Source organism: Trichomycterus rosablanca, chromosome 8 (genome assembly GCF_030014385.1).
Source record: "Trichomycterus rosablanca isolate fTriRos1 chromosome 8, fTriRos1.hap1, whole genome shotgun sequence".
NCBI lineage: Eukaryota > Metazoa > Chordata > Actinopteri > Siluriformes > Trichomycteridae > Trichomycterus > Trichomycterus rosablanca.
Window position 1 is genome coordinate 28,939,482 of NC_085995.1, and position 13,947 is coordinate 28,953,428.

General features: G+C 40.4%; 1 pseudogene; it reads left to right on the plus strand.

Annotated features, from left to right (window-relative positions):
* Positions 1-12,254: 12,254 nt before the first annotated feature.
* LOC134319697 (U2 spliceosomal RNA) lies at positions 12,255-12,417 on the plus strand (annotated as a pseudogene).
* Positions 12,418-13,947: the final 1,530 nt, after the last annotated feature.

Sequence of the window (13,947 nt, forward strand, 5' to 3'; positions counted from 1 at the left end):
ATAAAACCTTAAGCTGTTAAATTAATTATCCATTACAGTGGTGCAGATGTTGAACAGTGTTATGACTTTCACTTATTTCAAACAACATCATTGTTTAATGCAAAGGTTTGTGACCCACATATAAGTCCATGTGTTATTCATTTAATTCATGCATTTATTATCTGTTTTACCACCACTTTATTCTGGTCAGGGTTGCTGTGGGTCCAATTCATTGGGCCAAAGGCAGGAGACACCTGGCCGCTCAGGTGGAGCAGCGGTAAAATACACTAGCTCACCAGAGCTGGGTTTTCGAATACATCACAATTACTGACTGTAGTCCATCTGTTTATCTGCATGCTTTGTTATACCCCTTTCATGCTGTTCTTCAATGGTCAGGACCACCACAGAGTAGGCATTATTTGGGTGGTGGATCATTCTCAGCACTGCAGTGACACTGACATGGTGGTGGTGTGTTAGTGTGTGTTGTGCTGGTATTAGTGGATAAGACACAGCAGCCCTGCTGGAGTTTTTAAACTGGCTGGACTGAGAATAGTCCACCAACCAAAAATATCCAGCCAACAGCGTCCCATGGGCAGCGTCCTGTGACCACTGATGAAGGTCTAGAAGATGACCAACTCAAACAGCAGCAAGAGGTGAGCAATCGTCTGTGATCTTACATCTACACGGTGGACCAACTACTGTAGGTAGGAGTGTCGAATAGAGTGGACAGTGAGTGGACATGGTATTTAAAAACTCCAGCAGCGAGAATGAGAATTTTTCACCACCTAAATAATACCTACTCTGTGGTGGTCCTGTGCGGATCAGGGTAAAAGCAGGTTAAAAAGTATGTAGAGAAACAGATGGACTACAGTCAGTAATTGTAGAACTACAAAGTGCTTCTATATGGTAAGTGGAGCTGATAAAATGGACAGTAAGTGTAGAAACAAGGAGGTGGCTTTAATGTTATGACTGATCAGTGTATATATCTCCTCTCTCACTGCATGTACAGTGGGGGAAATAAGTATTTGATCCCCTGCTGATTTTGTAAGTTTACCCCCTTACAAAGACTTAAACAGTCTATCATTTTTATGGAAGGTTTATTTTAACAGAGAGAGACAGAATATCAACAAAAAATCCAGAAATAAAACATTAAATAAAAGTTATAAATTAATTTGTATTTAATGAAGGGAAATAAGTATTTGATCCCCTACCAACCAGCAAGAATTCTGACCCCCACAGACCGGTTATGTGCCCATGAGGCACACAAATTAGTCCTGCCCCTGTATAAAAGACTCCTGTCACAGAATCTGTTTCTTCCATTCAAATCTCTCGACCACCATGGGCAAGACCAAAGAGCTATCAAAGGACATCAGGGACAAGATTGTAGACCTGCACAAGGCTGGAATGGGCTACAAGACCATCAGCAAGAAGCTTGGTGAGAAAGAGACCACTGTTGGTGCGATAATTCGAAAATGGAAGAAATACAAGATCACAGTCAATCACCCTCACTCTGGAGCTCCATGCAAGATCTCACCTGGTGGGGTAAGAATGATTCTGAGAAAGGTGAGGTCAGTCCAGAATTACACGGGAGGAGCTTGTCAATGATCTCAAGGGAGCTGGGAGCAGAGAAATGCTGGATATGACCCCAAGAACACCATCCCCACCGGGCATTTCTTTGCCTCCAAACACGGCGAGTGGAGTTGATGCCAAAGAGCTCAATTTTGGTCTCATCTGACCATATCACATTCTCCCAAGCTTTCTCTGAATCATTCAGGTGTTCATTGGCAAACTTCAGACGGGCCTGTACATGAGCCTTCTTGAGCAAAGGGACTTTGCGGGCACTGCAGGATCTCAATCCATTACGGTGAAGTGTGTTACTAATGGTTTTCTTGGTGACTGTGCTCCCAGCTCCCTTGAGATCATTGACAAGCTCCTCCCGTGTAAACTTACAAAATCAGCAGGGGATCAAATACTTATTTCCCCCACTGTATATCCAACACTTTCTTCTTGACAGCACATGGCCAAATACATCTACACATCTCACACTAAGTTTTAATGACATTCCACTTATAGATCAGTGTAGATTACAGAACGTTTCCCAGCTGTCGCATTACAATTCATACAACTTGTAACTGGTCCAGCAATGCATCAGAAATAAACTTTACCCCAAAAAAATCAGCAATTAGAAAGCTTGTCACTCAGAGCTCCTGATGTGGAATGTTTAATTTGGTATCCGCACGCACCATCTATCATATTTAAGGCTGACGTCTGAAGCCCACAGTAACTCATTTCAGATAAACTCACATTAATTGCTTCCACTGTTAAGTGGCTGGCTTGGTGTGTGGCAGCAGAGCCATCTGCATGCTAATTTACTTCAGACTGAAGTCATGATGAAAATGTGTGAGGCTGAGCTAATGGCACATTTGCAGTTATGATGTCTACATTGCATTAATTTTATCCTATATGAGCCAAACAGTCAATGTCCTGGAGGAACCTCTTTTAATGTTTTCGAAGATTTAATGGGTAAATGAAATACAAATTCCATATCTAGAAAAGGCATTTTATGAAATGCAGTAAAACAAGAATCTGTGAATTGTTAATTCTATTAAACCTTTATTTAAAGGACAAAAGTACAAAGAAAAGATGTTTCAATGTTTCGACTAACTTAATTGTAGTTTGTATATATACAGTGTATCACAAAAGTGAGTAATATTTCATTATATCTTTTCATGGGACAACACTATAGACATGAAACTTGGATATAATATAGAGTAGTCAGTGTACAGCTTGTATAGCAGTGTAGATTTACTGTCTTCTGAAAATAACTCAACACACAGCCATTAATGTCTAAATAGCTGGCAACATAAGTGAGTACACCCCACAGTGAACATGTCCAAATTGTGCCCAAAGTGTCAATATTTTGTGTGACCACCATTATTATCCAGCACTGCCTTAACCCTCCTGGGCATGGAATTCACCAGAGCTGCACAGATTGCTACTGGAATCCTCTTCCACTCCTCCATGATGACATCACGGAGCTGGTGGATGTTAGACACCTTGAACTCCTCCACCTTCCACTTGAGGATGCGCCACAGGTGCTCAATTGGGTTTAGTCCATCACCTTTACCTTCAGCTTCCTCAGCAAGGCAGTTGTCATCTTGGAGGTTGTGTTTGGGGTCGTTATCCTGTTGGAAAACTGCCATGAGGCCCAGTTTTCGAAGGGAGGGGATCATGCTCTGTTTCAGAATGTCACAGTACATGTTGGAATTCATGTTTCCCTAAATGAACTGCAGCTCCCCAGTGCCAGCAACACTCATGCAGCCCAAGACCATGATGCTACCACCACCATGCTTGACTGTAGGCAAGATACAGTTGTCTTGGTACTTCTCACCAGGGCGCCGCCACACATGCTGGACACCATCTGAGCCAAACAAGTTTATCTTGGTCTCGTCAGACCACAGGGCATTCCAGTAATCCATGTTCTTGGACTGCTTGTTTTCAGCAAACTGTTTGCTGGCTTTCTTGTGCGTCAGCTTCCTTCTGGGATGACGACCATGCAGACCGAGTTGATGCAGTGTGCGGCGTATGGTCTGAGCACTGACAGGCTGACCTCCCACGTCTTCAACCTCTGCAGCAATGCTGGCAGCACTCATGTGTCTATTTTTTAAAGCCAACTTCTGGATATGACGCCGAACACGTGGACTCAACTTCTTTGGTCGACCCTGGCGAAGCCTGTTCCGAGTGGAACCTGTCCTGGAAAACCGCTGTATGACCTTGGCCACCATGCTGTAGCTCAGTTTCAGGGTGTTAGCAATCTTCTTATAGCCCAGGCCATCTTTGTGGAGAGCAACAATTCTATTTCTCACATCCTCAGAGAGTTTTTTGCCATGAGGTGCCATGTTGAATATCCAGTGGCCAGTATGAGAGAATTGTACCCAAAACACCAAATTTAACAGCCCTGCTCCCCATTTACACTTGGGACCTTGACACATGACACCAGGGAGGGACAACGACACATTTGGGCACAATTTGGACATGTTCACTGTGGGGTGTACTCACTTATGTTGCCAGCTATTTAGACATTAATGGCTGTGTGTTGAGTTATTTTCAGAAGACAGTAAATCTACACTGCTATACAAGCTGTACACTGACTACTCTAACTTATATCCAAGTTTCATGTCTATAGTGTTGTCCCATGAAAAGATATAATGAAATATTTGCAGAAATGTGAGGGGTGTACTCACTTTTGTGATACACTGTAGATGGACTATATATATATATATTTATATACAATATATACAAAACAGTTGGGACAGTGTGTTACTTTACCTAACTGTTTATTTGTTTGAGAACTGTGAGAACTGAGGATACTAATTACTGCTCAACAGTCTGTGAGCAGTAATTAGTATCCTCTGATCTTTATGTCATGTCAAAGATTTTCAATAGGAAACAGATCTGGACTGCAGTCAGGCTAGTCAAGCACATACAATCTGCGTCTACAAAGTCACATGGTTGTATCATTTGTAGAATGATGTCTGGTATTGTTTTGGTAAAACCCTGGACTTCTCAGGAAAAGATGTTGGCTTGATGGCAGCACAGGTCTCACTAAAATCTCTGTAATCACCTCTTTATTAATGGTAACTTTACAGCTGTGCAAGCCATTCATACCGTAGGCACTGATGCACCCCTGTACAATAACAGATGTTGGCTTTTGCACCTTTTGCAAATCTGGATGATCATTTTGGTCTTTGGCATGACACATTTGATGTCAGTTTTATTTCCCTAAAACAAGCTGAAACATGGACTAGTCTTATCATAGCACATGTTTCCATTGTCTATCACAGTGTTATGATGGTTTTTCATGTAATGCTGTCTGATTGGTCAAAAGTCATGCATTTTAACAGCTGCTTCAGGCATTTCCACAATATTATGTTATGTATTATTATTATTATTATTATTATTTTCTTTTTTGACTGACAATTATCTTATGAAATTTACCACAAAATGGTGATCTTCGACCTATCTTTGTTTGGAAAGACTAAGCCTTATTGGATCCTCCTTTTATACCCAACAAGATACACATATGCTGCCTGCTTATACTACAGCACCTTATTTTTTGTTTATCAGGCGTTTTAGCTTTTAAAAATTAAAATGATTAAATAATTATTGTTAAGACACCCAGGTGGTGCAGCGGGATATTCCTCTAGCACACCAGCTCCGAGATTCAAAATTCCTCGGTTCGAAACTCGGTGTTGCCACCGGTTGTCTGGGCGCCATTTAGCGGGCATAATTGGCATGACCGGACTATGTGGGTGGGGTCTTCAAATGCTGTGTAAGGACCCTGATTGGCAGATAGAGAGGCACCTGTGCAGAGTGAAAAAGGGTTCCGCTAAGGGCTGGAGGAGGCGTGAGCAGCAATATACCCACCTCGACTGCAATCAGGGATTCCCCCGGCAGTAGAAGACAAATTGACTACGCTAAATTGGGGAGAAAATGGGAAAAAATGCATAAATAAAATAGAAAAAAATATATATAAATAATTATTGTTAAATTTATGATAAATATAGTAAAATATACTCGGAACATGGTTATCTAAAAAAGGATACAATACAAAAGAATACCTAAGCTAGTGCCCCTACCGACTTAATTTCACACTGATCTACATTCATTACTGATACATCTTGCACTAGTTTGTTATCACTAGAATGCATAGGATCAAGCCATTTTTGATAGAGTTACATTTCTTGTAAAAGACATTGGTCATATTAAAGACATTTTAAACAATACTTTCTCTTTATAAAGCATCTTTTTCAGACTAGTGGGGTCTGATTAGTCAGGTAGGGAATGAAACAAGATGCTTAAGGTCACAGGGAGCAGAAAATGGTTTGTAAAACTGTTGTGTAAAAGCAATAAAACACTCCTCAAGGTCATGTGCTACCACAAATATTGATGACCCCCACAGCCGTTCTAGTATTCCAAATACTGCATGACCTTGGGTGTTTTTTTTGCTCGAGTCTATTCCCCTTACTGCACTTACAATGTGAAATTGATTTACCTGTACTTGTAGGTAGTTTTATAAGCCGGCTTCTTAAAATTGTGCATTTTAAATAAACAAAACAACAAGTATAATCCATCTCTTAGGTTTGTCTTAAGAAATGTCAAGTTTGTTTTCTTGATTTTATTCATGATATTTATGCCAATTGATTCATTCAGTGCCTGCAGTAAGAATTAACAAGTGTGAAATTCGAGAATGATGTTTGGCATGTACAAATTGATAGACTGGAGGTATGTTAGAAGTACTTTTCTAATAAACATTATAATCAAGAAGGAGGAATCATTTTGAAGGAGACATAAAAATCTAAAATGAACTCTGAAAACACATCAGAAATATAATAAAGATCAGCATAATAAAGATGTATCACCAAATTAACATTGTTATCACTTCTTTGTGTCTCATTAGTTAAGTCTCTGTTGTATTGTTTGTTTTTCTCCTTTCATGCAGGCATTGTTGTTATGGAAATTTTGCTGTTAGGAAATAACCCACCGCGTACCCCCAACACATGCATACACACAGACACACACACACATTGTTGCACATCTTAGAAAGTCAGAGCCTCGATTTATATAATGTGTTTAATTTATTTGCTTTGATTTTATTAATTTTACACTTAATACATTTAATTCACTTTGCAATACCTTAGATGTTGTTGCTTTATTTGTGGTGGTTCCCAAACTGGCCAGTGCATTATATTCACAAAGCTCAAAAACTCTTATATTTGTAAGGTTCTGTGGCGTTTGTGGGACTTACCACTCTTCTCCGACGTCACAGGCCTTACAGAGCAGTATGGAGCTAGGCCTTTAATAATAGGCCAGCTCGTTAGGGCGAACGACCTGCAGCTGCGGCTCCCTTATTTAAGGGCACGCCGCCTGGCTGCAGGCGTCGCACCTTCTGTCTTGTTTGCTCCTTTTGTTTTGGGCACTGCGGTGTCCGTGGGGACTGCTGACGGCTCCCCCACGCTTCTTTTGTAGTTCTAGAGGTACCCCCGGTGGCATAAGGCCATCAGGGTGTGTAGACCGCAAGGTTGAGGTAATTAGCTTTGCTTTACCTTTCTTAGAAGTAGCGTGGTGCGATCCCGTGCAGTCCTCGAACTGCTTTTTATTTTCTTCTTAGCATTTAGCTTTAGCGGGTGAAGCCAGCCCCGTGAGACGGCGCTGGAGCTTTCACCGCTTTAGTCTGCTTATTAAATCTAGCTTGTGGGTTCTGCAACCGTGGGGTGGTGACGCCGTAAAACGCTCGGTTGGTTCGCCAGCAACCCCGGTTCAAATCTGCAGTAGAAGCTTGATTACCTGTATCATTAACCTGTTCTCTTTACCTTTTTTCTCGGACAGACTGACTCCAGCTGCGGCTAATGAAGGAGCCTTCTGTTCCCCCCGAACTGCACCAGAGGTGATTTCGGGGGCATCCTCTTCCTAGTGGTCCATTGGGTTCTGGAACTGCCTGGTGGTGATGCCGCCAAGCGCTCGGCTACAACGCCACTACCCAGTTCCCCCAACTGGTTTAAGCTGAGCTCGAGTGGGTGCCGCACTGCCTGATGGTGAAGCCGTCAAGCGCTCGGCTATTACGCCTTCACCCGGTTCGGATCCACGTTTGTGAGCTTAACTAGCCAACTAGGATTTTCTCTCTATTCTCAACGCGCACTAGCGCCTTTAGCGCATTGCGCCACTCGCTTACCCCCAGCTGCAGTAGTGCGCTGGTAACACGCCCGGCGCTCCTCTGAGCGACCGGGGTTCGCGTCCAGCGTCCTTTAGTTTTTCCCCTTTTTCTTTTGTTCTTGCCTGCAGCATCCAGCTGCGTCCATAGGGGTTCTTATGTTTGTTTTTGATTTCTGTTTTGTGTGTTTTTCATTTAAAAAAATAAAATTATTATTTCAATTTAAACCTTTACGCTTGAGTCCTTTCTCTCCCCACGTAACAATATTCATATCGTGCCTGTTTATGACAACATACCACGTCCCCCAAAACATCAATATCACCACCATTACTACTACTACTACTACTACTACTACTACTAATAATAATAATAATAATAAGGGTTATAATAATTTTCATAATTTAATCATTCTTGGGCATAGTGCAAAGTGAAAAAACTGCATGTAACCTTCTTCTGAGGTGTGAAAAGAAAACTGGGCTACATGAATCAATCCCAAATGAATATTATAAAGTGTAATTCTCCAAAGACAGTGACTTGTAAGGACCAAATCCTGGTCTTCATGACCCATGTTGCTGTGCATCACCCATCTGCAGATTATATATAAATAAACCGATTAGGCATAACATTATGTTTTGGTCCCCCTTTTGCTGCCCCATACACAACAAACTGCGATGCACTGTGTATTCTGACACCTTTCTATCAAAACCAGCATTAACTTCGACAGCAATTTGAGCTACAGTAGCTCGTCTGTTGGATCGGACCACACGGGCCAGCCTTCGCTCCCCATGTGCATCAATGAGGCTTGGCCGCCCATGACCCTGTCGCCGGTTTACCACTGTTCCTTACTTGGACTGCTTTTGATAGATACTGTCCACTGCAAACACCCCACAGGTGCTGCAGCTTTGGAGATGCTCTGACTCAATCATCTAGCCATCATAATTTGGCATTTTGTCAAACTCGCTCAAATCCTTACGCTTGTCCATTTTTCCTGCTTCTAACATCAACTTTGAGGATAAAATGTTCACTTGCTGTTTAATATACCCCACCCACTAACAGGTGCTGTGATGAAGAGATAATCAGTGTTATTCACTTCACCTGTCAGTGGTCATAATGTTATGCCTAGTCGGTGTAAATAAAATAAATGACCTGTATTGCCACTGAATTAAGAAATGCAACCTAAACTTCTATTATGCAACAACACCAGGCCTCATTTTGCATGTGTTTAAACAGTATTGTTTATAGACACACCACCATACAGAACCAATATGTATGGTGCATCATGAAGTAAAGAATCAGACAAAAGCAACCACAGTCTTGTATTAAGCAATAATAGGCAAAAAACTGCAACAATTGGTGCCCTCAGTTCCTAAACCATTGAGATGTTTCATTAATAGGAAACATGATGTAGCACAGTGGTAAATATGCCTCTGTTTCAACTGTTTTGAGTATGTTGCGGGCATTAAATTCTAAATTTATTAATATTTACAAAATGAAATTGTAGCAAAAACATTGGAAATGTGCTTTGTTCTTTAGGTGTTCAAGTAAAAGTTAAAAAGAATTAATAAATCTCAGATTCTTTGTTGAAAGAAAATACTAGTGTAGTATGAAAATACTGCACTGTATCTTTATTCCATATCTAATATATGTTATTATCTAATACATGTATAACTGTTTAAATATTAAACTATTTTTAGGTGACAACAAAATGCCAAAGAGCCTCCAAAACTTTTACATTTTGTTTTAAATATACATTCCAGAGGTGCTCGGGTGGCACAGCAGTAAAACATGCTAGCCTACCAGGGCTCAAATTTCAAACCCACGATTTTGCATCTCAACTCTGCTACCGACAGGCTGGGCGTCTATATGAAAAATGACTGGCTTGTCTATGAGGTGGAATTCCCGAAGGGTATTTATCATAACTGCTACAATTACAACCTCTGCTAGTTGATCAAGGGTGTGTACTCAATGAGACGGGGGATAATAGTGCAGTAATTCTCCATACGCTATACAGATCCCCATATGAATCTGCCTTATGTGGGTGAAAAGAAGCGGCCGCACATGTGCACATGTCAGGTGTGTGCTATTTGATCTACGTTATCGCTGTTTCTAGTTTCTCACATTTTTAGTTAATCATGTTATCCCTTAGTTCATACCTCCTATAAAATCTATGTTTCTGGAAGTGTGTGTTTTTGGTTGGTGCCGGACACAACACAATTCTAAGCCTGAATAAGTGTGAATAAGTAAAAATGAAGGTATAACACAATGTAAAATTTAAAAGTATTCATACCCCCGTTACAGATCTAATGCAATGCACTCAGTGACAGATTTTACTATGTTCCCAATGCAGCAGCTGGGCTGTTAACAAGTACTAGCAAGTTAAACATATTATTCATTTGAGCCAACTCTGGAGCTCTTTTGTATTTCTGATGTTTAATGTGCTCCCTCTCAGCCCATTACCGCTCTGCAAGAGTGAAAAGTGAGGCAGCACAGAACAGAACAGTCCTCCTATCCATTTTTATTCTTTCTCGCTGCTGCTTTTCACTCTGCCTGCTCCAGCACCAAGGTGATTACAATTCAGCTTTTTTTCTAAACGCTCAGGCTGTAAAATTGAATTAGCAGTCAAGCAAGGTTCAATTCCGTAATACCACAAGTATAGCTTAGGCTACTGACATCATCCTTTATTTTTATCCCTGTAAAACCCAGGGTCTTGTTTATTTATTTATTTATTTATTATTATTATTTTTTTAATCTTTTTTTTTAATCTCCACCCTGGCTGAGGAGAGCCGAGACTGACACACGCCCCCTCTGACACGTGTGCAGTAGCCGACTGCATCTTTTTACCTGCATGAAGTGAGTTCAGATGGGGATCAGCTTTGTGTACAGAGAGCCACCCTGATCAATGCATCATCCCTTGTCTCTGTGCAGGTGGCATCAATCAGCCAGCATCAGTCACAAGGAATCCCTGTCCGACTCCCACTCTGTATGAACAACAGCCAATCGTTGTTCATGTAGGCACCCAGGCTGCCAGATAGCAAAGCTGAGATTCAAAACGACAAGTTCGAAATGTCAGCTCTGGTGTGCTAGTGTGTTTTACCGCTGTGCCACCTGAGCGCCCAGGTGATGATTTATTGACAATGTTAATCTCTTTAGAATCATCCTTCTTTTCTTATAACATGCCCCTGTATGGTGATTAGAATTAACTTCAAACATTTTAATAAGAAAAACCTCTTGAAAGATCTTTTAGCAGGTTCTATTAATTATACTACCAATATTTCATATATTGATATAGCTTAAAAGGAGAAATAAAGCCTGGGCTTTGTCCTGGCAGTCTGGAAAGCCTGGTCATTGCCTCACTTTTAACCTTTACTTAGTCATTTAGTCAAAGTTACTTTTTGGATATGCCCCATTTTAGCATGAGCACATGAAGTACCATGTTTTGGCTCTGAGCTAGGCATCATTTTTTACTAGACTAATTATAAGATCATGTTTTAGTAATGCTCCTCGTTATTTAATCAGGAAGTTCAATGATGCAGAGAAATCTTGACAGACTGGCCTATTCATCTTCTAGATGCATAAAATTGCTTGCTGGATTAAGTTTTGATAGGAAACATATAGTAATTTCAATGATAAATCTCCCTTTCACTCTTGCTCATTCTCTCTCTTGCTCTCTCTTACATTTTTTTGTTGATATTTAACATTAACAAGATACATTTGAGTGACTGAGAGTGTGACTGTGACTGACAATTTATGGCTGACTAATTGACAAACTGACAAAATGACTATGTGACTGACTTAAATTTTGAATAAAACAATATGAAATAGCATTAAGCTACTCATTCACTGTAAACACATAGTCAATGGAACCCTACTCTGATTGTTTCAATTTAAATAATTTTTTCTAGCCGCTCAGGTGGTGCCGCGGTAAAAACACACGCTGGAACCAGAGCTGGAATCTCGAATACATCGGAACGAGTCTCAGCTCTGCCTGCCGGCTGGGCTGAGCAACCACATGAACAATGATTGGCCTGTTGTTCAGTTGGGATGAGATTAAGCCGGATGGGGTTTCCGTCATAACTAATGCAATTACGACCTCTGCTGGCTGATTGCTGGCGCCTGCACAGAGATGAAGATTCTGTCAGGGTGTGTCTCTCCTTACACAGTGCTGAGCTGCACTGCACTTTTCAAAGTGTAGGTGACAAGATGCATACGACATGCTGCCCACGTGTCGGAGGGGGCGTGGGTTAGCTTCGTTCTGCTCAATCAGAGCAGGGATCGGCGTTGGTGGAGAGGAAGCATGACGCAATCGGGCAACTGAATGGGCTAAAAGGGAGAAAAAAGGGGAAGAAAATGGAAAAACAAAATATTAATAAAATATATTTTTTCTAAAAAAAACACCATGTTTAATCGTTGACACAAACCCTAAGGTCCCTCTGAAAGTGCACACTTTTAGTTGTGGTAATAGGTAACAAAAAGAAGTATTTTTTTTAAAACACAAATTAAAAACTACCCTACACCACTAACACAAAATAAATAGCCTTTCTTTTTTTTAATATACATAGCAAAAATGGCCTTGCGGATAAGATTATATTATATGTATTATATGTTCTTATTAGCGAAATATTTAATACATTATTATTTTTAAGTCAAGAAGTGGGAAGAGGAGCTTAGTTTGTTTGCTCCATGCATCGACCAGGTATTGCAGTGCTTTCTGTCATGGTGTACCCTCTTTTTGAAGGGCAGTGATAGCTCAATGCTCTGGGCAATCAATCAGAAGATTAAGGGTCTGCATCCCAGCTTAGCCAAGCTACTACCTTTTAAAAATAAAAGTAATTCTTCTTAACACTTGTTTGGAAATGATTGTTGTGTGCTTAAATAAGTTTAAAAATTAAACTACGTGCAAATAGACTGTTACAAATAAAATATAACATCAAAGTTCTGTTTGCTTTAGAGTTGATGGTTATTTACCAGTCTTTGTTACAAACAGTAATGCATGTTAATGATGTTAAAATAAATTTATGTTTAGGTGGCACAGAAGTCTGTTAGACTAGCCCACCTCAATTCTGGGTCTCAGCTGTGTTACCGGCTTGGCCGGACACTCTGTGGACACATTTGGCGGTGTTTGACAGAGAAACGGCCAGATAGGTTATCACATAGGAGAAAAATGAGACTTATGGCTTTAAAGCTATCAAGAAGTGTTACTGTCTTTCTTAGCCTGCTGGGATGTTGTAGGTTGAGAGTGCACCAGGGTGGGATAATTATTAATAATTAATAATAAAAAAAGAATGAATTAAAAAATCAATCAATAAATTAAATATTATTAAATAAATTATTGAATAAATTAAAGAACTTAAATCAAGAGAAAGAACAACCCTGTTTCTTTTTAGTTGCTTTTTTTTTTTTATATATAATTTGCACACAGATAAAAAAAAAATTATGTTAATTTTTTTACGCATTTTCCCCTTTTTCTCCCGATTTTTAGCGCATCCAACTTTCACCCAATTGCGTTATGCTTCCTCTCTACTGGTGATGACCCCCGCCCCAACTGCGGAGAGCAAACTGACACGTGTGCAGTAGCCGACTACATCTTTTCACCTGCACAAGGCGAGTTCATATGCTGATCAGCCTTGTGCACGGAGAGCAACACCTTGATCAGCATTATTCCTCTACTCTGTGCAGACACCATCAATCAGCCAGCAGAGGTCATAATTGCATCAGTTATGAGGTCCCTATCTGGCTCCCTCCCTGGATGAACGACAGCCAAACGTTGTTCATATAGCCGCCCAGCCCAGCCGGATGGCAGAGCTGAGATTCGAATTTCGATGTATTCAAAATCCTCTGGTGTGCTAGTGTGTTTTACCGCTGCACCACCTGAGCGGCCCAGTATTTACAAATAAACCTTGATTTAATTTTATTTGATATTTAACTACAACTTTTTATCTACCGCTGCTACTACCTCTATTAGAGAGATGCCATGCAAAATTTAATTGTACCTGTGTATAGTGACAATAAAGATTTTATTCTGTTATATAAGATTTATGCTAAACACAAAATATAAAGCATGAATACATGCAAAAAAGCAACAGAAGTAAAAAGTCCCATTCAGTTTTTCTATTCATCACTTTTATTACCAGCTATTACGTCCATGGCAGGTTTTTTTATGACCTTCCACTCAGCATTTGAGCAAAATTATCATGGGATTACATTAGAACCTGGGTAATAACCTTAACAAAAGTGTGCTTTGATGCAGACTTCACCAA